Raw genomic sequence first — 23,536 nt, forward strand, 5'->3', positions numbered from 1 at the left:
AATGATGACTATGAGAACCTTGGAGAGGAGGAAAGCAATGGATGTCGAGCGGGTCTAACATGATACTGTGAAAGTTCAATCCATAATGGATCCAACACAGTCGCGAGAGTCCAGTCCAAAGCGGATCCAACACAGCAGCGAGAGTCCCGTTCACAGCGGAGCCAGCAGGAAACCATCCCAAGCGGAGGTGGATCAGCAGCGCAGAGATGTCCCCAGCCGATACACAGGCAAGCAGTACATGGCCACCGGATCGGACCGGACCCCCTCCACAAGGGAGAGTGGGACATAGAAGAAAAAAAAAAGAAACGGCAGATCAACTGGTCTAAAAAGGGAGTCTATTTAAAGGCTAGAGTATACAAATGAGTTTTAAGGTGAGACTTTAATGCTTCTACTGAGGTGGCATCTCGAACTGTTACCGGGAGGGCATTCCAGAGTACTGGAGCCCGAACGGAAAACGCTCTATAGCCCGCAGACTTTTTTTGGGCTTTGGGAATCACTAATAAAAATTAATAAAAACAATTTCTGCGGCCTGGTACCAATCGGGCATGTCATGATTCAATTTGATTCTTGAGGTGACAATTCAATTCAGAAATATTTCTTGGTTTAATACAATTCTTATTTGAAACCGATTCTCGCAATATACATAATATTCGGTTTTGGGGCTGTCAAAGGTAATGTAAAAATACAGTATTAACTATAAATTCCTTTAACACCACAAATTTGTTTAAAGAGTGATTAACGCACCACGTCTTTTCTGACACTCGGACCATTTGTTACCATGGGAAAATGTAGCTGCAATCGCTGGTTATTGATGAGCCACACACAAGCAGAAATGGCCAAAGAAAAGGGTACATTATGGAAATACCAGGTCCAAAGCCATGGCAATTCGTTTTCCTGACAGGACAAGACTTTTTTTTTTTTAATTCCACAATCTCCCCGAGACATCAACACCAGAACGATTGCCTGCTGGTAGAGCTTCACTTCTGTCTTTATATAACAGTTGAGTCCACAATGATAACATATAAAGTCCATTGTTGATGTAACTGGTTCAGTAAGATGGCATAAAAGCTCAGCAGAAAAAAGTAGGCAAGAAGTTTAGAGTCACTTCTCTGGATTCGTTATTCTCGTCATGCCGCCAAAGCATATAAAGACACCTTTTCTCAAACCAATCACACACTTCGGGCTTCACAAGGATAACCGGTCTAACTACAGTCATAAAATGAAAAATTGTCTTACATTACGATCTTGCTTTGTAAAAGGTGTTTTGTAATGTAATATGTGATATTTCTCTTAAATAGATTCTTGTACATCAGTTGTGGAAAATAGAAGGGGACATTTTCTGGAAAATTGAAATAGATACTTTTTATAACACGTTGGATTATAGTCCTCTGTTTAGCAGGCTGAATATTACACTTTATCAATAAATAGAGAATGCACAACATTCATCAGTACAACAGGTAATATACAACATATTAAAAGCATGTATTCAAGTAGAAAAAACACAAATTAAATTAAATTAAAGCTCCTCCTCTGAATGCAGGGGCTCCTACTGCAGGAAGTGAAATTTTCCTACAAAATACAATATCTGCCCTTTGTCACCGATTCTGTTCATAACTTTTATGGACAGAATTTCTAGGCGCAGTCAAGGCATTGAGGGGTTCCAGTTTGGTGGCCGCGGGATTAGGTCTCTGCTTTTTGCAGACGATGTGGTCCTGTTGGCTTCATCTGGCCGGGATCTTCAGCTCTCACTGGATCGGTTCGCAGCCGAGTGTGAAGCGGCCGGACTGAGAATCAGCACCTCCAAATCCGAGTCCATGGTTCTCTCCCGGAAAAGGGTGGAGTGCCATCTCCGGGTTGGGGAGGAGACCCTGCCCCAAGTGGAGGAGTTCAAGTACCTAGGAGTCTTGTTCACGAGTGGGGGAAGAGTGGATCGTGAGATCGACAGGCGGATCGGTGCGGCGTCTTCAGTAATGCGGACGTTGTACCGATCTGTTGTGGTGAAGAAGGAGCTGAGCCGGAAGGCAAAGCTCTCAATTTACCGGTCGATCTACGTTCCCATCCTCAACTATGGTCATGAGCTTTGGGTCATGACCGAAAGGATAAGATCACGGGTACAAGCGGCCGAAATGAGTTTCCTCCGCCGTGTGGCGGGGCTCTCCCTTAGAGATAGGGTGAGAAGCTCTGCCATCCGGGAGGAACTCAAAGTAAAGCCGCTGCTCCTCCACATCGAGAGGAGCCAGATGAGGTGGTTCGGGCATCTGGTCAGGATGCCACCCGAACGCCTCCCTAGGGAGGTGTTTAGGGCACGTCCAACCGATAGGAGGCCACGGGGAAGACCCAGGACACGTTGGGAAGACTATGTCTCCCGGCTGGCCTGGGAACGCCTCGGGATCCCCCGGGAAGAGCTAGACGAAGTGGCTGGGGAGAGGGAAGTCTGGGCTTCCCTGCTTAGGCTGCTGCCCCCGCGACCCGACCTCGGATAAGCGGAAGAAGATGGATGGATGGATGGATGGATGGATACAATATCTGCCAAAACACCACAAATGCAGTGCAGGTATTTTTTAATTGCCATTAGAAGCGTGTTCATTTCCTTTTTGTGTTGAGCTTTTTTAAAAAAAAAACTGTTAACTAAACATTTAATTAAAGGAAATTAATTGTCCAGTCATGGTATCAAAAACTTGAAAATGATATGTCTGGGATACATTTTTAATGATGAAAAATTCTATCTATCTGTGAACTATGAACAATGTGATTATCACGATTAAATATGTTAATCGTTTGGCAGCCCTAATTGGTATATATATTTTAATAAAACCTTTTTTAAAACAGGTAGCAGGTTACAAAAGCTTCCCTTGGCTGCACGACTTATACAGTCGTGGTCACAAGTTTACATACTCTTGTAAAGCAGTGGTCCCCAACCTTTTTGTATCAGCGGACCGGTCAACGCTTAATAATTTGGGGGGGGGGGGGGGGGGGAATCCCTTTTTTTTTTTCTTTTTTTTTTTTTTTTTTTTAATTTGTCATGAAAAAGGGACGTTTTTGTCATGAAAAAGGGATATTTTTTGTGGCTGATGCACTAATTGTAAGTGTATAATGTGTTTTTTATGTTGATTTAATAATTTTATTTTTTTTAATTTTATTTTATTTATTTTTTTAAATAAAAATGAATAAAAAATCCTTCAGCGGCCCGGTGGTTGGGGACCAGTGTTGTAAAGAACATAATTTCATGGCTGTCTTGACTTTCCAATAATTTCTACAACTCTTATTTTTTGTGATAGAGTGATTGGAGCACATACTTGTTGGTCACAAAAACATTCATGAAGTTTGGTTGTTTTATTAATTTATTATGGGTATACTGAAAATGTGATTAAATCTGCTGGATCAAAAGTATACATGCGGCAATGTTAATATTTGCCTACATGTCCCCTTGGCAAGTTTGGTGCAGTTCAGCTAAATTTGTTTTTTTTTTTACATAGACTTGTTTCTTCAGCATTGTCCAGACGTTTAAGTCAGAACTTTTGGAAGACCATTCTAAAACCCTAATTCAAGCCTTATTTATTCATTCCTTTACAACTTTTGACATGTTTTTGGGGTCATTGTCCTGTTGGAACACCCAACTACGCCCATTTAGGTTGTCCTGAAGAATTTGGAGGTAATCCTCCTTTTCATTTTTTTAATTTACTCTCTGTAAAACAGGCCCAGAGCATAATACTACCACCACCAGGCTTGACGGTAGGTGTGGTTTTCCTGGGATTAAAGGCCTCACCTTTTCTCCTCCAAACAAATTGCTGGGTATTGTGGCCAAACAACTAATTTTTTGTTTCACCTGGCATCACATGGACACATATAAGACCTTCTGGAGGAAAGTTCTGTAAACTTTTGACCACAACTGTACTTGTCGCCAAAACTGTATTCTTTGAAATTATGACTCCACTTGGATCCTCAAAACATAGAAATTGCCATTCAGATGTAGATATATTTTTTCAAGCATTCCAAGTATAGACAATAATCAATCAATCAATCAATCAATCAATGTTTATTTATATAGCCCTAAATCACAAGTGTCTCAAAGGGCTGCACAAACCACAACGACATCCACGGTACAGAGCCCAGGGGAGATCGAAAGCAATAGATGTCGAGTGGATCTAACATGATATTGTGAAAGTCCAGTCCATAGTGGATCCAACATAACGGTGAGAGTCCAGTCCAAAATGGATACAATATAGTAGCGAGAGTCTTGTCCATAGTGGAGCCAGCAGGAAACCATCCCAAGCGGAGGCAGGTCAGCAGCGTAGAGATGTGCCCAACCGATGCACAAGCAAGCGGTTCATCCTGGATCCCGACTCTGGACAGCCAGTTCTTCATCCATGGCCACCGGACCTGTGTGTCCCCGCTCCCCCTGCATAAGGGAGAGAGGGGGCAGAGGAGAAAAAGAAAAGAAACGGCAGATCAACTGTTCTAAAAAGGCGGTTTATTTAAAGGCAAGGATAATAAAAATGAGTTTTAAGTTGAGAATTAAATGCTTCTAATGAGGTTGCATCTCGAATTGTAACCAGGAGGATACTCCAGAGTAATGGAGCCAGAATAGAAAAGGCTCTATAGCCCACAGACTTTTTTTGGGCTCTGGGAATCACTAGTAAGCCGGAGTCCTTTGAACGCAGATTTCTTGCCGGGACATATGGTACAATACAATCGGCAAGATAGGATGGAGCTAGACCGTGTAGTATTTTATACGTAAGTAGTAAAACCTTAAAGTCACATCTTAAGTGCACAGGAAGCCAGTGCAGGTGAGCCAGTACAGGCGTAATGTGATCAAACTTTCTTGTTCTTGTCAAAAGTCTAGTGGCCACATTTTGTACCAACTGTAATCTTTTAATGCTAGACATAGGGAGACCCGAGAATAAAACATTACAGTAATCGAGACGAGACGTAACAAAGGCATGGATAATGATCTCATGGAGCGAATTTTAGCAATAATGTGGTTGTCCGTGGGAATTGGACCACAGCAAAGGTCTGCATGGATGTTGCTCAACTTCCCTGAGTCAACATCAACCATCCATCCATCCATCCATTTTCTACCGCGTATTCCCTTTTGGGGTCGCGGGGGGCGCTGGCGCCTATCTCAGCTACAATCGGGCGGAAGGCGGTGTACACCCTGGACAAGTCGCTACCTCATCGCAGGGCCAACACAGATAGACAGACAACATTCACACTCACATTCATACACTAGGGCCGATTTAGTCTTGCCAATCAATCTATCCCAGGTGCATGTCTTTGGAGGTGGGAAGAAGCCGGAGTACCCGGAGGGAACCCACGCATTCACGGGAAGAACATGCAAACTCCACACAGAAAGATCCCGGGCCTGGATTCGAACCCAGGACTGCAGGACCTTCGTATTGTGAGGCAGACGCACTAACCCCTCTACCACCGTGAAGCAGAGTCGACATCATAATGTTCTAATTCTTGTGGCTAATAAGTTGAGACAAAAAAAAAACAGTGCCTGTGCAGGCTAAGGGCCTCAATTGCTTCCACATAATAAACAGAAATCATAACACCAATTTATGCTCATTATGTTTAAGCATCTTTGATATTGTCAGTGTGTTCTAATAAGTGCAAAATTGATGCCTGCCTCCATATGTCGTAGTGGTCTGTGTTGTTGTTTGTGCAGCCCTTTGAGACACTCGAGATTTAGGGCTATATAAGTAAACGATTGATTGATTGATTGATATTAAAGGACATGCTGGATGTCGAAGGTACGTATAGCTTTAAAGGCTTACTGATATGAGATTTTCTTATTCAAACGGGGATAGCAGGTCCATTCTATGTGTCATACTTGATCATTTCGCGATATAGCCATATTTTTCCTGAAAGGATTTAGTAGAGAACATCCACAGTAAAGTTCGCAACTTTCGGTGCCAAGAGAAAAGCCCTGCCTCTACGGGAAGTCGCAGACGATGACGTCACATTTTGATGGCTCCTCACATATTCACATTGATTTTAATGGGAGCCTCCAACAAAAACAGCTATTCGGACCACGAAAATGACAATTTCCCAATTAATTTGAGCGAGGATGAAAGATTTGTGTTTGAGGATATTGATAGCGACGGACTAGAAAAAAAACAAAACGCGATTGCATTGGGACGGATTTGTATGTTTTTAGACACATTTACTAGGATAATTCTGGGAAATCCCCTTATATTTCTATTGTGTTGCTAGTGTTTTAGTGAGTTTAATAGTACCTGATAGTCGGAGGTGTGTCTCTACGGGTGTGTTGACGCGCAGTGTCTCAGGGAAGTCGACGGCAGCTTTATGGGCAGCACAAGCTCAGCTGATCTCCGGTAAGAAGTGACTTTTTACCACAATTTTCTCACCGAAACCTGCTGGTTGACATTCGGTCGGGATCCATGTTTGCTGTGATCCATAGTAAAGTTTCCCCTCCAGGAATTTTAAACAAGGAATCACCGTGTGTTTGTGTGGCTAAAGGCTAAAGCTTCTCATCTCCATCTTTCTACTTTGACTTCTCCAATATTAATTGAACAAATTGCAAAAGATTCAGCAACACAGATCTCCAAAATACTGTGTAATTATGCCGTTAAAGCAGACGACTTTTAGCTGTGTGTGTGCGCAGCGCTCATACTTCCTAAAAACCCGTGACGTCTTGCGTACACGTCATCACTACACAACGTTTTCAAGACGAAACTCCTGGGAAATTCAAAATTGCAATTTAGTAAACCAAAAAGGCCGTATTGGCATGTGTTGCAATGTTAGTTTATATATCAATGATGAAATATTATCAGACTGCCTGGTGGGTAGTAGTGGGTTTCAGTAGGCCTTTAAGCATCTTTGATATTGTCAGTGTGTTCTAATAAGTGCGAAATTGATGCCTACCTCCATATTTAAGGACAAGCTGGATGTCGAATGTACATATACTGTAGCTTTAATGTGTTTTTACAATTGACTTCAGAAGCGGACCCTCTCTGAGCACAGCAGGACATTCACACTGTGCAACTAAATGACCCTAAACTTGCACAGCATGGAGTCTAACAGTACTTGGTTTGTGTAAGCTTGCACGCATCCACATGTGCTGACTCCTTTAGGCTGATAGCTGAACACATTTAACAAGGCTTGTAGTTGGAACATTGTTGCTAATTGTCACTAAAGACGTGGAATAATTCAGAGGAAATATGCAACGGTTACTTGCGGCAAGAAGACATCAGTCTTTTGAATGATTTGAGGAAACCATCCATCTTCTTCCGCTTATCTGAGGTCGGGTCGCGGGGGCAACAGCCTAAGCAGGGAAACCCAGACTTCCCTTTCCCCAGCCACTTCGTCTAGCTCTTCCCGGGGGAACCCGAGGCGTTCCCAGGCCAGCCGGGAGACATAGTCTTCCCAACGTGTCCTGGGTCTTCCCCGTGGCCTCCTACCGATTGGACGTGCCCTAAACACCTCCCTAGGGAGGCGTTCGGGTGGCATCCTGACCAGATGCCCGAACCACCTCATCTGGCTCCTCTCGATGTGGAGGAGCAGCGGCTTTACTTTGAGCTCCTCCCGGATGACAGAGCTTCTCACCCTATCTCTAAGGGAGAGCCCCGTCACCCGGCGGAGGAAACTCATTTCGGCCGCTTGTACCCGTGATCTTATCCTTTCAGTCATGACCCAAAGCTCATGACCATAGGTGAGGGTGGGAACGTAGATCGACCGGTAAATTGAGAGCTTTGCCTTCCGGCTCAGCTCCTTCTTCACCACAACGGATCGGTACAACATCCGCATTACTGAAGACGCCGCACCGATCCGCCTGTCGATCTCACGATCCACTCTTCCCTCACTCGTGAACAAGACTCCTAGGTACTTGAACTCTTCCACTTGGGGCAGGGTCTCCTCCCCAACCCGGAGATGGCACTCCACCCTTTTCCGGGCGAGAACCATGGACTCGGACTTGGAGGTGCTGATTCTCATTCCGGTTGCTTCACACTGCTGGCAGTAAGTCGAACACATTTCCAGTGAGGGTTGGACTCCGCCAAGGCTGTCCTTTGTCACCGATTCTGTTCATAACTTTTATGGACAGAATTTCTAGGCGCAGTCAAGGTGTTGAGGGGTTCCGGTTTGGTGGCCTCAGGATTAGGTCTCTGCTTTTTGCAGATGATGTGGTCCTGATGGCTTCATCTGACCGGGATCTTCAGCTCTCACTGGATCGGATTGCAGCCGAGTGTGAAGCGACCGGAATGATTTGAGGAAACATTAATGTATTTTCAAAGAAAGCAGCCATCTCTCTCAAAGCCTAAGAAGCTTAGAGTGGTTTCCCGAGGTTAACTTGCCACGGGTTGAACAGAGTGACAGACACTAACATCTGTATGTCTTTAATAGGCTGTCGGAGAAAACGGATTGAATGGAAATTAGGTGAAATCCAGTGTCAGTCACTTGCCAGACGAAGAAAAACATCTGATGCATTTTGAACGGTTTTAAACATATTTATGGCTGATATTGTCCTTTGGAAGCAGGAGTCGGTGGAAGCGATGTTTGCGACGTGTCTTATTTGAGCTGTGAACTTCTTGTGAACCTGATGAAAAGTGAACCCGACACTGCAACACCTTTTAACTTGTGCTTGTCACTGAGAGATGAAAACAGCCATTTCTAGTTTTACAAGGGATGTGAGTGTTAGTGTGATCTCTAACAGGGAAGAGGATGCTCCTTTTCATGTTGTAGTTCCATTCAGAGTTTGGCTTAAAAAAAACCTCAAAGATTTTATTTTTTTATCCTTCTAAATATTACTGTTCATTTTGGCTCGGAATATAATGCTGGTATTATCTAAGCAATGAACTAAATGCCCCCTATTTGTCAAAACTGACTTTTAAATGGTGTCATAACTGTAATGTGTCTTAAGAGCCTATCCACTAAACTAGAAAAAAAAAACATAAATCCCCACCGCTTGAATATTCCACTTTTGAGAGAAGAATATCTACTTTTGAAGTTATTGAAATTCCATGAGTGATACCCTTCCTTCCTCATATATGATACTGCCTCTGACCCCCATTGAGCACACCTTGTTTAAAAGCTCACTGCTTTCACAGCTCTACACAAAGTAAGCTTTGCTACACAACTTAAAACAAAACCTGGGCCTTCGCCAACTGTTCCTCCGTTAGGCTTCAATTTTTCATCCTTTTGATTTTTTTTAGCAAATGTGCAAGCCGAGGATGACATTGCTGGTAAAATATAACTGTTGTGTTTGCACTGCACCTCAATGTAGCTTTAAAAAATGATTTGCAGCGTGTGTAATTAACCTTAACCTGTCGAATTAGTCACCCGATTTTTTGGATCCAAACTGTCACAGTACAATTTTAAATAATATATATAGTGGTACCTCAGTTTTCATTTGCCCCACTTTTCGTATGATTTTGTTTTTGCTGAAAATGTTTCTTTAAAGGTTTGTACTGGTTTTTGTACTGTCTTGGCTATTGTATGGCCAAATATATATATATATATATATATATATATATATATATATATATATATATATATATATATATATATATATATATATATACATGTGTATATATATGTACATATATATATATATATATATATATATATATATATATATATATATATATATATATATATATATATATATATATATATATATATATATATATATATATATATATATGTACATATATATATATATATATATATATATACACATGTGTATATATATGTACATATATATATATATCTACATATATATATATATATATATATATATATATATATATATATACACACATGTATATATATGTACATATATATATATATATGTATGTATATATATGTACATATATATTTACATACATACATACATACATACATTTTCTACCGCTTATTCCCTTTTGGGGTCGCGGGGGGGCGCTGGCGCCTATCTCAGCTACAATCGGGCAGAAGGCGGGGTACACCCTGGACAAGTATATATATATATAGGGAGGTGTTTAGGGCACGTCCAACCGGTAGGAGGCCACGGGGAAGACCCAGGACACGTTGGGAAGACTATGTCTCCCGGCTGGCCTGGGAACGCCTCGGGATCCCCCGGGAAGAGCTGGACGAAGTGGCTGGGGAGAGGGAAGTCTGGGTTTCCCTGCTTAGGCTGTTGCCCCCGCGACCCGACCTCGGATAAGCGGAAGATGATGGATGGATGGATGGATGGATATATATATATATATATATATATGCATATATATATATATATATATATATATATATATATATATATATATATATATATATATATATACAATATATATATATGAAGGTGTGGGAAAATTCACAAGACTACTTCATCTCTACAGAACTGTTTCATGAGGGGTTCCCTCAATCATCAGGAGATTTTTTATAATATATATATATAAATATATGCAGTATATATTTATTTATATATATATATATAAATGTATATATATATATATATATATATATACATATATATATATATATATATATATATATATATATATATATATATATATATATATATATATATATATATATATATATATATATATATATATATATATATATATATATATATATATATATATATATATATATATATATATATATATATATATTGCCGTTCGTACCTCTCGTGCCGCGGGGCATGCTGGATACAATCCCAGCTCCACTCGGGCAGAAGGTGATGTGCACCCTGGACAAGTCGCCACCTCATCGCAGGGCCAGCACACATAGACATATGTTTACTTTATATGTATACATAAACATATCAGTGTGGGTTCTGGCGTCATTTGTGTGAGTGTGTTTGGGAGCGTGTCAAGTCGACCGGGGTCGCGATTCGGTACAGTCATGTTTTGCCTTATTGTGGGAACAGTAAAGAAGCAACTACAAATTAAAAAACAAGTTGTTAAAGGACAGCGTAAACTCTGATGGCCATAAGTTTTTTTTGTTTTTTTTTCTTATCTGCAACAGATAGTTGTATTATTTTTTTGGGGAAAAAATATTTGTGTTTTTTGTGATCCTTTTTTTTCCTTACCTGTTAGAACTGAATTTTAACAAAAACTGAGGTACGCCCTAAATGTCTATAAGGATTTATATTTCAAATGGCTCCATAAGGTAAGCAAACTATTTAAAACATCAGTAATTAGGATGCCGTGCCGTTCTATCAACACTACAATCACTGAAAACAATACAGCGTTTGTTTTTTTTTTATCTGTACTCCGTGACATAAAAAGTAGAGCATTATTGTATTTGTAAAGGTAAAACATTTGTCAGACTCTTGACTTAGAGCAGTGGTCCTTAACGTTGTTGGAGGTATCGAACCCCATTAGTTTCATATGCGCATTCACCGAACCCTTCTTAGTGAAAAAAAAAAAAAAAAAGTTTTAAATTGAAGACAAAGTTACGTGTTTTTGATTAATATGGAAAATATATTTTAAGTAACAAATACTTAATTTAGAGGTTTTTGGACACTAGGAGAACATATTCTAAGTAAAAAAAGACTTAATTTGGAGTTACTTGGTTAGGGTTAGGTAGAGGGTAAGGGTTATAATGAGGCCATGCCGAATAAGTCATTAATAAGTACTTAATAATGACTAGTTAAGAGCCAATATGTCCCTAATTTGCATATTGATAAGCCACTAATTAATGGTGAATATAACCCCATACTAAAGTGTTACCATGTTTTTTTACTGGTACACAAACTGAACTGTGTATGAACATCACCTTGTTCGAAGAACGAAACCGACACAGTGCATAAACTCACAACAAATTACTTCTGCTGTTGCCGTATCCGTAATACGCCGATTGGATAGAATTTTTTATCGACACGATGAATCTGGTGTGTTTTGACCTCCGCCGAACCCCTGATGCCGACACACCGAATCCCTAGGGCTCGATCGAACCCTGGTTAAGAACCACTGACTTAGAGGCTATTAGACTGTATTCCAATATGAATACCAACAACAACTAAAGTTTAGGCTTTTTCTGATATTTACACTACACCACTGTTCTTTTCCCAACCCCATGCCAATGCCAAGTTTGTTTTTGGAGTAGTTGTGTCATGATTTGATGTTGAAAGGCAGTGTGCTCCCTTGGGTGCAAGCTAATTTAAAAACAGCCATAAAACAGCAGATGCCAGTTTAGTGTCAGAGCAAAGTGACTGATGAGCAGTCTCCCGGCCACAGTTGAAGACAGCTTAGTCCTCCAGAGTCCTGCTGGTTGCCACTCTGTAGTTCAACCACTGCTTGGTTTACGTCCGTCTGTTATGTTTACGGTGACCAGTTGTAGCTTGTTGTCACTCACGGTTCTGTATTTATTATTAGCACATTTGTACAGTTTCTTTGGTCTCAGTGGCATACCTCAGCAAACTCTTAGTGGCACTGATTTCATTTGAGTGGTGAACAACTGTATTACTGCCATCAATACAGCCGGTTTGCTCTGCACCACAAACACAAATGTAATAGGATCAGAGAATAAGAGGTCCGGAATTGTGGAAACGATTACACGTTATTGATAAGTGGATATCGTGATACCGTAAAAGCCTGCAGTGAAGAGGAAGGTGCCTCATGAAGTATACAATCTGTGGAAAACCTTTACGGAAATGTGTCCTTGTTAAGAATCAAGTTGAATGACTCAGAACAACACCTTGACAAATTCTTGCCTCAATCTATTAATGGCCTTGCTTGGGAGCACATTTTCACTTGGTTTTTCATATTTTTGTTGTGTCCTCTCTTGTCTGGAAAAAGACTAAAGGAGCTAGCTTTTATCCCTGTTCTCATTCAGTGTCATGACTCAAGGGCAAGAAGGTGTCGGCAGCTTGCAGAGCTTTGATTGACTTGAGACCACAGGACACACCCCGAGACACAGTGACAGAACAACAGCCTTCAACGAAGGTTTTTTTTTTGTTCCCCCTCTTCAGAAAGATGACAATTTTGTGACGCATCTGCAGTCAACTTTCAACACCGAAGGTTGCTTTTCCCGTCTGAAAGAATATGCATATGTGAGGAGCACCGCGGTTCCAGAAAATTCAGCAGCAGTCAGCTTGATGTGTATGTAAGAAGGATAATTGTCACAAATGTCAAATAACACGCTCATTACATCCATCACCTTCAGGTGGGTGGATTACTCGTCATAAAACAGACACTGATTTGACATTATCCCATTTTAGGATGCAGTGTGTTTGCGGTGTGCTGCATGTCCAGCTGTGTGCTGTGGAGGCTGCTGGCTGATTTGTTATTTTACCCGATGTAAGACATCAGTTCAAACAGCTCGTTTCAACATGTTTATGCCCTGCATTTGGGTTTTCTACTTCTTGACAATTTAAACTCATCGTTCTGATAATCCAAAACCAATGTCAGTTTCGGAACGGAGCTGTTTGTCAAGATTAGGGATTATTTAGTTACTTTAGTGTTTTTAGTTTGGTAGACTTTTCAAGAAGTCTCGGATTTTATCGCCAGCAAAGCTCGAATAAAGTTAAAAGTCAAAGTTAAAGTACCACTGATAATCTCACACACACTAGGTGTGGTGAAATTTCTCTCTGCATTTGACCCATCCTCTTGTTCCACCCCCTGGGAGTTGAGGGGAGCAGTGAGCAGCAGAGGTGACCACGTCCAAAAATCATTTTGGTGATTTAACCCCCAATTCCAACCCTTGATGCTGAGTGCCAAGCAGGGAGGTAATGTGTCCCATTTTTATAGTCTTTGGTGTGACTCGCCCAACCGATCTCAGGGCGGACACTCTAACCACAAGGCCACTGAGCACTAAGTTTTGATTTAGTATGTTCATTATATTTCTTTCAAGTGTTCACCCCAGTGTTGCCGGATAAGAAACGACACAATATTTTACCAACACCTTCAAATGATCATATTTTGAAGAAATTTTTCGTACAATGGGCCTGATCTACTAAACATTTAAGTGTATTAAATAATGTGCAAACTTGGTAACACACACCGACCTTATCCACTAGGCTTATGCACTGACTGAGGAAAAAAAGAGAAAGCAATCCATTTATTGTAGCATGCCTCTGTTAATCTATGTGCAGAATATATGCAGATTATTAGAATATCCACAATACTGGGAAGAGATTAAAATAGAAACTGTTTTGTGGCTGCAGTTTTGCGTCCATATTCAGCATTCCTCTATATTTAGCACATCTGAAATGTGTGTGCAAACTATCACACTACGCATACATGAAATTGTGCACTGCAAAGACTGACGATGGAGGTATAAATCTCTTTCTTACAACATTTATGAATAGTACATATGTAAATATTAGACATATCATATTTTCAGCAATGACATTTTATAGTTTTATTTCTGCTGGATGACTTAATAAATAAATTGAACTGAGCAGGAACGCCTAAACATCAAAGCAGTGTCCCAGGGCCAGCAAGGTCATTGGACAACGTGGGAAGGTCTCACAGACAGATCAATGTCATGGTCTGACCTGTGGAAGATCCCCCAAGCCAGGCTCAGCTTTCTGATCAGAGCAACATACGACACCTTGCCTTGTCCCCAAAACCTCCACCACTGGTTTGATGCCGAGGAGACCTGTCCTCTCTCCAACACCATCAATGCAAGCCTCCAGCACATCCTGTCGGGATGCACGACAGCATTGTTGCTAGGCTCCTACAGATGGCGACATGACCAAGTCTTAAGAAACCTGGCAAAGGTGTCAGAGACCTGCCGAAAGGAGGAGAATTGCAGGCCTCCTGCTCCAGCCAGACATCCCATCCAGTTTGCGAGGACCGGAGATGGCGAACCCCTCCAGAGAGTTACATCAAGACTCCTCTCACTAGGAAATGAGTGGAACATGAGGGTCAACCTGGGGGAAACAGTCCAGTCCCCTGGGAAATCGTCGAAACATCACTACGGCCAGACCTGGTCTTCTGGTCAGAGACTTGCAAGACGATTCTTCTGGTCAAGCTCACTGTCCCATGGGAGGCGGGGTTGGAGGCTGCTTATGAGCAGAAGGGAGCCAAGTACTCTGACCTGGCAGCAGAGTGCAGGGAGGCTGGCTTGAAAGCTTTCATCTGCCCTGTGGAAGTGGGGTGTAGGGGTTTTGTGGGTTCCTCAACTGCTCGGCTACTCCGAGACTTTGGATGCTCAGGAGCGGGGCATCGGAAAGCCACGAAATAGATGGCTGAGGAGAAAGACAAAGGCAGCTTCCGGCTGTTGCTAAGGAGGAAGCATAAGAGTTGGAGGGCAAACACTTAGGGCATCAGCAGGAGGTGGCAGGGAGATATCCCTGCCATCGCTCCGCCACCATGAGACGTACTGGGGTTAAAGGAGCCAAACGTTGATGAATGGTAGTCCCCAGCTGATGACCCGTTTATGCCCACAGAGGTGTTCAGTGAAGTGTCACAGCACACCTGTTCAAAACGCACTGGAGGAGGTGCGTCAGGCAGCAATGCCCAGCAGGAATTCCATCACCTGTATCTTGATATGTTTTAAGTGATTAATTTTCATGTCTTCTGGTGGTTTTGCATGGCGTGTTTATACAGAACCTAAAATTAATGGGGAAATTGTCGCTTTCTTGGTTGGAATAGCTGTTGCTGCTGGAGGCTCACATTATAAACAATGTGAGGATGTGAGTAGCACTACAACCAGTGACGTCACACGCACATCATCTGCTACTTCCGGTAAAGGCAAGACTTTTATATTAGCGACCAAAAGTTGCGAACTTTATCGTAGATATTCTCTACTAAATCCTTTCAGCAAAAATAGGGCAATATCGCGAAATGATCAAGTATGACACATAAAATGGACCTGCTATCCCTGTTTAAATAAGAACATCTCATTTCAGTAGGCCTTTAAGGTGTCTGTGGGCTAACTCAACATGTTGTACATTTTTCAGGGTGCCCCACTGGACACACACACAGATATAGACACTTATTTAGTTGTCCACGCACAACATTCTCCATCATTCAAGAGAATTAACTGTAATTTGCGGGTGTTGAGATGTGTTAAGAGTGAAAGAAATAAGAATGACCCCCAACCAGTGGCTTTATTTGTTGTATGATCCTGAGCTTGTGGTGGGGAACCGGAGTAGAGGTCTCTCGTCCTCACTGATAGGGTTCACAGACTGAGAGATTTAACAAAAAAAAGAGAACGCGAAAGAGGCGAGATCTAGTCAACTTCAATTACGGCCCCCTGTAGTTCTCCCAGAGGTACCGTATAGGGCCTTTAAGGGGGAATCAATGAGGTGACAAATTGTTGTGGACAGCAACCCTGTTTTATTTGTCATTCTGTTGAAGCATGCCTGAATGCTGCGCACCCATTTGTATTTGTGTGGCTTATTTTCTGCTAGTGGTTTTAATTGCTTGTTATCCGTCTAAACTTGTTTTTAAATGCTCCGTATTAGCTAATCACATTTTACGGATACTTACGGCTACTCTGGACAACATTTCGTCTCCTACTCAGAGAGTTTTTCAAGGAGATATTTGCATTGTCGAAACCGTGGTTAAACAGCTATTGGTACTGACAGTTGGATTTTTTTACATGATTCTTTTCACTTAATAGACTGAAGAAAATGTAAGCCAAAACATGCCTTGGCGGTCTTTGTTACTTGCAGAATTTTTTTTTTCAAACATATTTAATCCACTGACTTGACAAATACATTACGTAGTGGTGCTGTTATTACATCAAAACGTTGCACTCCATAGTCAGATTGACTTGAAATGTCTAACACAAAAACATCCACTGTAGCTTTGGGGTGCTTAACTGAATCACAAACTCGAGGAGATTGACAAGCATATTTCTCAAATAAAACATATTTGCAAGGAGAGATGAGACTTTGCAGCTAAGGCCCCGTTTACACAAAGGTTAAAGGCCTACTGAAATGAGATTTTCTTTTTTAAACGGGGATAGCAGGTCCATTCTATGTGTCATACTTGATAATTTCGCGGTATTGCCATATTTTTGCTGAAAGGATTTAGTAGAGAACATCCACGATAAAGTTCGCAACTTTTGGTCGCTAATAAAAAAGCCTTGCCTGTACCGGAAGTAGCAGACGATGACGTCACCCGTGTGAGGGCTCCTCACATCCTCACATTGTTTATAATGGGAGCCTCCAACAAAAAAGAGCTATTCGGACCGAGAAAACAACAATTTCCCCATTAATTTGAGCCAGGATGAAAGATTTGTGGCTGAGGATATTGAAAGTGGAGGACTAGAAAAAATAAATAAAATAAAATAAAAAGCGACGGCTCCGGGCAGCGGCAGTGTGAGCGTTTCAGATGTAATTAGACACATCTACTAGGATAATTCTGGAAGATCCCTATTGTTTTAATAGTGTTTTAGTGAGATTGTAAAGACATACCTCGAGGTCGGATGGCTGCGGTGAACACGCCAGTGTCTCAAAGAGAAGCAGAGGAGCCAAGCTCACAGCTGCCTTTTTTGACAGCTACTGCAGGAGGACAAATAATCCACTGATGTCTCCGGTAAGATATATATCACAATTTTCCCATCCAAAAACATGCTGGTTGACGTAGAGAAACATGTTCGCTTGACCGCTCTGTGTTAAAGCTTCACAACAAACAAAGAAACATCGGCTGTGTCTCGGTGCTAAAGACAGCTGCAATACACCGCAGCATTGTTCTTTATATTCTCCATTATTAATTGAACAAATTGCAAAAGATTCAGCAACACAGATGTCCAAATTACTGTATAATTGCGCGATGAAAAGAGACGACTTTTAGCCGTAACTGGTGCTGAGCTAGTATGTCCCCTCCAACCCGAAACGTCACAAACACACGTCATCATACGCGTCATCATTCGGGGACGTTTTCAACAAGAAACACCCGGGAAATTTAAAATTGTGTAATTTAGTAAACTAAACCGGCCGTATTGGCATGTGTTGCAATGTTAATATTTCATCATTGATATATAAACTATCAGACTGCGTGGTCGGTAGTAGTGGGTTTCAGTAGGCCTTTAAGGTTATCCAGGGTAAATCTCACCTAACCTTATCCTTGTCCACACATACACAATGGTCGTTTATGACCCCCTCCCCGCCTCCGTCAGCCGGCGCTACATGACCTTACACGCGTGTGCGGAAAATGCGAACGTCATAGTCACCTCCAGTGTTGCTTTGTGTGCAAGTTCTTAAATTTGACTTATCTGAACAATATCCAGTGTTGTGGTATTCCACTTAACTGGAATCCAGTGTGTTGTGTGACCTTATTGTAGTGAATCACACCTGAGCCATCATAAATTAATCAAATCTTTATTGGACACGAAAGTACACAATGTGAAAAAGAACATTTGACAACAATCAATCAAGGGATCGACATAGCTGGTCAGGACACTCCTCACTCTTTTGCCTTCACCTTCATTGCCCATTCGTTTTTGGTGAGTTTATATACTCTGGACCGAGACGTTGAGTCCGCGACATACATGGTGGACAATAACTGATACGATCTGCTTTGCCAGTCCAAATACATTTCCCATTTTCCGAAGTCTTCCCTCGACTGCCGGGTAATACAAAGCACACGCTACCTTTTTTATCACATCCATGGGAGCCCGCATTCTCGTTGACTCTCCTTTGACAAATGGACAACGTTTTTTGGTAAGTAAAATCACAGCTGACCTGGACATCCCAAAGTTCTCTTGCCATCTGAGAAGTGTTGTATCCCAAATAGCTGCAATCGCTTTCTCTTAAGGTATTCATGTGTGATTTCCACAAGCATCTGTACATGTAGAGGAATGAGAAACAGGGGAAGCATGTCTGGATGACTCGCCTCCATATTTCCAGTGGTTAGCTCCGAGTTACGAAACTGCTTTACTATGAAGCTGGCTGTGGCGCGTTCTTTACGACGTCACTTCCTCTCCGAACTCAGTTTGTAAACAATCAATGAGTCCGTACAAAGCTAAGAGCTGGAGATTCAAGAAATACATGCCGCGCTTACCCCTTGTAAACAATTATCCGAGGAGGGTTACCTTAAAGGGGAACATTATCACAATTTCTGAAGGGTTAAAACCATTAAAAATCAGTTCCCAGTGGCTTATTTTATTTTTTGAAGTTCTTCTCCAAATTTTACCCATCACGCAATATCCCGAAAAACGGCTTCAAAGTGCCTGATTTAACCGTCGTTATATCCGCCCGTCCATTATCCTGTGTCACAGAAACAAACATGGCGGGTAGCACAGAAATGTATAGCGATATTAGCTCGGATTCAGACTCGAATTTCAGCGCCGTAAGCGATTCAACAGATTACGCATGTATTGAAACGGTTGGTTGGAGTGTGGAGGCAGGTACCGAAAACGAATTAAAGAAGAAACAGAAGCTTTTGAGCCATATCACGACAGACAGCGGCACGGGAGGAAGCGCAGACAAATTCGGCGATCGCCTTCTAACCAACGATTGGTATGTGTTTGTTTGGCATTAAATGTGGGTGGAGGGAAAGGCTGGATGCAAATACAGCTACAAATGAGGCATAATGATGCAATATGTGCATACAGCTAGCCTAAATAGCATGTTAGCATTGATTAGCTTGCAGTCATGCCGTGACCAAATATGTCTGATTAACACACTCTACATAAGTCAATAACATCAACAAAACTCACCTTTGTGATTTTGTTGACTTTATTGTTGGAAATGCATCTGTTTTGAGTGTCGTAGGATATCCACACATTCTTGCCATCTCTGTGCCATCTCGGTCGTAGCATAGCTGTCGTCGGTACGGTGTGCAGAACAAACGATGGACTTTCGCATCTTTTAACCACTGGTGCAACTTGAATCCGTCTCTGTTCGTGTTGTTACACCCTCCGACAACACCGACTAAGCATGATGTCTCCAAGGTACCGGAAAACAGTCAAAAGAACGGAAAGTAACTGAGCTGATTTGACTTGGTGTGTGTAATGTGTTTGTGAAAATGGCGGGTCGCTTCACGATGTGACGTCACAGGTGAAAGGTCATTGCTCCGACAGCCGAACAATTTAAAGGCGTTTAAATTGCCAAATTCACCCTTTTAGAGTTCGGAAATCGGTTAAAAAAACATACGGTCTTTTTTCTGCAACATCAAGGTATATATTGACGCTTACATAGGTCTGGTGATAATGTTCCCCATAAACAATGGTTTAGTGTGGCTGAAACAGGGCTTAGGTTAAATAATATTTCATTTAAGGGGTTATCCGTCTTAGTGTAGACATAGCCTAAGTCGATGACTATTTGTCAATGATTTTAACTAGGGGTGTTCGATAAATATTGGGTAAATAATTATTTGGGCTGATATCAGGAACTATGATAAATCTGATAACAATACAAAAGGATTACCAGTACTGTGCTGTAGGTTTGTTAGGGTACGTAAATCAAGCGCTCCTTTTCTACTACCTGTGCAGTGTGTTAAACGCCCTATGGTAAACTTCCTGAGCTCACTGTAAAGAAATGTGGGATTTCACTTTTTCAGAGGAAGACACTCTACCAAATGTTTTTCCAACATTCGTTGAGAAGAGAAAAAACATTGATGTCCGAAACATCAGATCTTATCAGCCATATGCTGTAAACGTCCTGTTGTAACCGTCCCCAAAACTCACTGTAAACAAACATGACGTTGATCATGTAGGACTTTGTCACAGTTTCAGACAAAGACATTGCACGTGCTATTTTCACCAGATGTTCTATAAACACTCTACAAAGAAGGAAAACAACATTGCGTTCCTAAACATCAAACATTATCAGCCAACTGAAACACACATCTACGACGGTCTTTTGAATGACGACAAAGACACCTGTGCTGTTAAAGAAACTCATGGCCTAAATCTAGCTGCAAAGAAACTACAATTAAACCTATATCTGAAGAAATAACATATAGCGATTTCTGGTATCGTTCTTGAGAAGCAGGAAGTTTTCTATATAAGTATCGGTTTGAAAAAAATGCATTGTGTATCCCTAATTATAGCCCTTATTTGTCTTACGTGGACATACATGTCTTTCAATATATCTTGACCATAAGCAATAAGGGGAAGCCACTAGTGTTGTCCCGATACCAATATTTTGGTATGTATAAATAAAGGTGACCACAAAAAATGATTGGCTTTATTTTAACTAAAAAATCTAAAAAATAAAAAATAATATTTTTGCAAATGTGTCATTAAATAAAATAGTGAACAAACAGTACAACTTGTCTTTTAGTAGTAAGTAAACAAACAAATACTCTTAATTTAGCTGCTGACATATGCAGGAACATATTGTGTAATTTATCATTCTGATATTTTGTCAAAAATATTAAGGACAAGTGGTAGAAAATGAATTATTAACCTACTTGTTCATTTACTGTTAATATCTGGTTATTTTCTCTTTTAACATGTTCTATCTACACTTCTGTTGAAATATAACAATTACTTATTCTTCTGTTGTTTGGATACTTTACTTTGGTTTTGGATGATATCACAAATTTGGTTATCACACCAATACCATGTAGTTACAGGATCAGACATTGGTCTTATTCAAAGTCATCATGTGTCCAAGGACATATTTCCTGAGTTTATAAACATGATATAGATACAAAAAAAAGAAATAAGATGCTAAATAGTGATGATAGTGATGCTAAAAAATCATAGTAGTATCGACTAGATACGCTCCTGTACTTAGTATCATTTCAGTGGATGTTAGGTGTAGATCCACCAATGGCGTGTGTTTATATTTTAGCATCCTGGAAGAGTTGGTGCTGCAGGAAATTCTGGGAATTTGTTCTGTAGTGTTTATGTTGTGTTGCGGTGCAAATAGTCTTTCAAAATGTGTTTTTCGTTGTTGTTTTGTGTGGTTTTGCTACATGTTTATGACAGTGTTGGCTTTGTTCATACGGCCACCTTTAGTGTGATGTGTATGGCTGGTGATTAAGTATGCCCTTCATACACTTGTGTCCAGTATGTTCAAAGTTAAGACGATCATCCTAACTGAATGATTGAACAAAATAAAATATTGTCTTGGCATTGTTAACTATAGACCGTTTTTTTAACATAGGCCTCCCTCGCCCACCTGCAGCTCGTGCAGAACTCTGCTGCTCGTCTGCTAACACAGACACACAGACGTGAGCACATCACCCCTATATTAGCGTCCCTTCACTGGCTCCCTGTGCGTTATCAAATCCATTTTAAACTCCTTCTATTTGCTTTTAAATGTTTAAACAACCTCGCGCCAACATATCTCTCCGAACTCCTCCAGCCTTACTGCCCCACTCGATCCTGCTACTGAGCTGCTACTGACGGTCCCTGACACAAGGCTAAAACTTAGAGGTGACAGAGCTTTCGCTGCTCCAAAGCTCTGGAACGACCTACCTCGGAGTGTTAGACAAGCCTCCTCTCTTTCTGTTTTTAAATCTCTCTTAAAAACATACTTCTATTCCTTGGCTTTTAACACTAAGTGATATCCATCCTGCAATGTCGCCCCATTTTACACCTGCCGTGAACCTGTTTTTATGTTTTATTTATTTATTTTTTATCATGTTCTGTTTGTGTTGTGTTGTATTATCTTTTAACCTGCCCATTGTACAGCACTTTGGGCTACCCCTGTGGTAAATTTTGAATGTGCTTTATAAATAAAGTTGATTTGATATAACATACATATGTCATACATACATACATATGTCATGACTCCGGCACGCTGCGGTGTAAAACGATGCATGTATAGTTATCACTCGTCCTACAGGAATGATGCTTGAAATAAGGAAACGATATTTGTCACCATGGAGACAATGATTGGAGATTTAGAAGTCGTTATGACACTGCAGACTGCGGATAGCCAGCGAGCTATCCATGTTGAACATGCTCATCTGCATGACACGACCAGACGACGACATGTGGGAGACCGGTACTTTTGAAGGTGGTATAGTACCAAATATGATTAATTAGTATCGCGGTACTATAATAATACCTGTTGCCGTATAACCCGAAAAGCCACAAATGTGACCCAAATTTTTCACATGACTAAAATACATGGATTATAGACATGAAAGTCATTTGACTTCTGCCCAATCATGTCAACTGTTAAACAAAGTGCAGCAACTTCTATAGATTATTTTAACGTCCCCCTAATGCTCAATGGGAATGGGGGAGACTGCAATTTAGCTGTTATTTTTAAGACCTCATGGATGAGTGCGTCGAGTGAGCATCTTGTCATGAGGAGACTGCTGCTTTTATTCCTTTGGCTCCCCTTGGACTTGCCATTGTCCTTGAGAAAACTGCTGAACCCTCAGTTGCTCCTTATGTTGTGTTTGAATGTACTCACTATGGGACTAATGAGGGCCAAAATGAAATGAAAAAGACTACAAATGTGTTCCAAATGAATCGCAAAGTACAGTACCACATTCGCTGCTGGTCCAAGGCCGTGGTAGGTATCAATCCAATTTCTGTGGGGGTTTTTTTTGCAATTAATTTTGACTATTTTGAGATATTTTGCCTCATGTTTTTCTCCCACAGCGTACAATTCAGAGCACAAACACTCTGTGCAGCTGTTTTGGGGCACAACTAGTGACACTTGGAGCCTTGGAGGGTTCAATTTGATTGCAACTCATAAAGTTAAACCTTAGTCGTAATA

At 41.1% G+C, this 23,536-nt stretch overlaps 1 protein-coding gene across 21 annotated transcripts in view; it reads left to right on the forward strand.

Moving 5' to 3' along the window:
- nrxn1a (neurexin 1a) overlaps positions 1–23,536 on the forward strand; it is a 775,979-nt gene that overhangs the window by 224,133 nt on the left and 528,310 nt on the right. The window lies entirely within an intron of this gene.

This window comes from Nerophis ophidion, linkage group LG09 (assembly GCF_033978795.1).
Source record: "Nerophis ophidion isolate RoL-2023_Sa linkage group LG09, RoL_Noph_v1.0, whole genome shotgun sequence".
Taxonomy (NCBI): domain Eukaryota; kingdom Metazoa; phylum Chordata; class Actinopteri; order Syngnathiformes; family Syngnathidae; genus Nerophis; species Nerophis ophidion.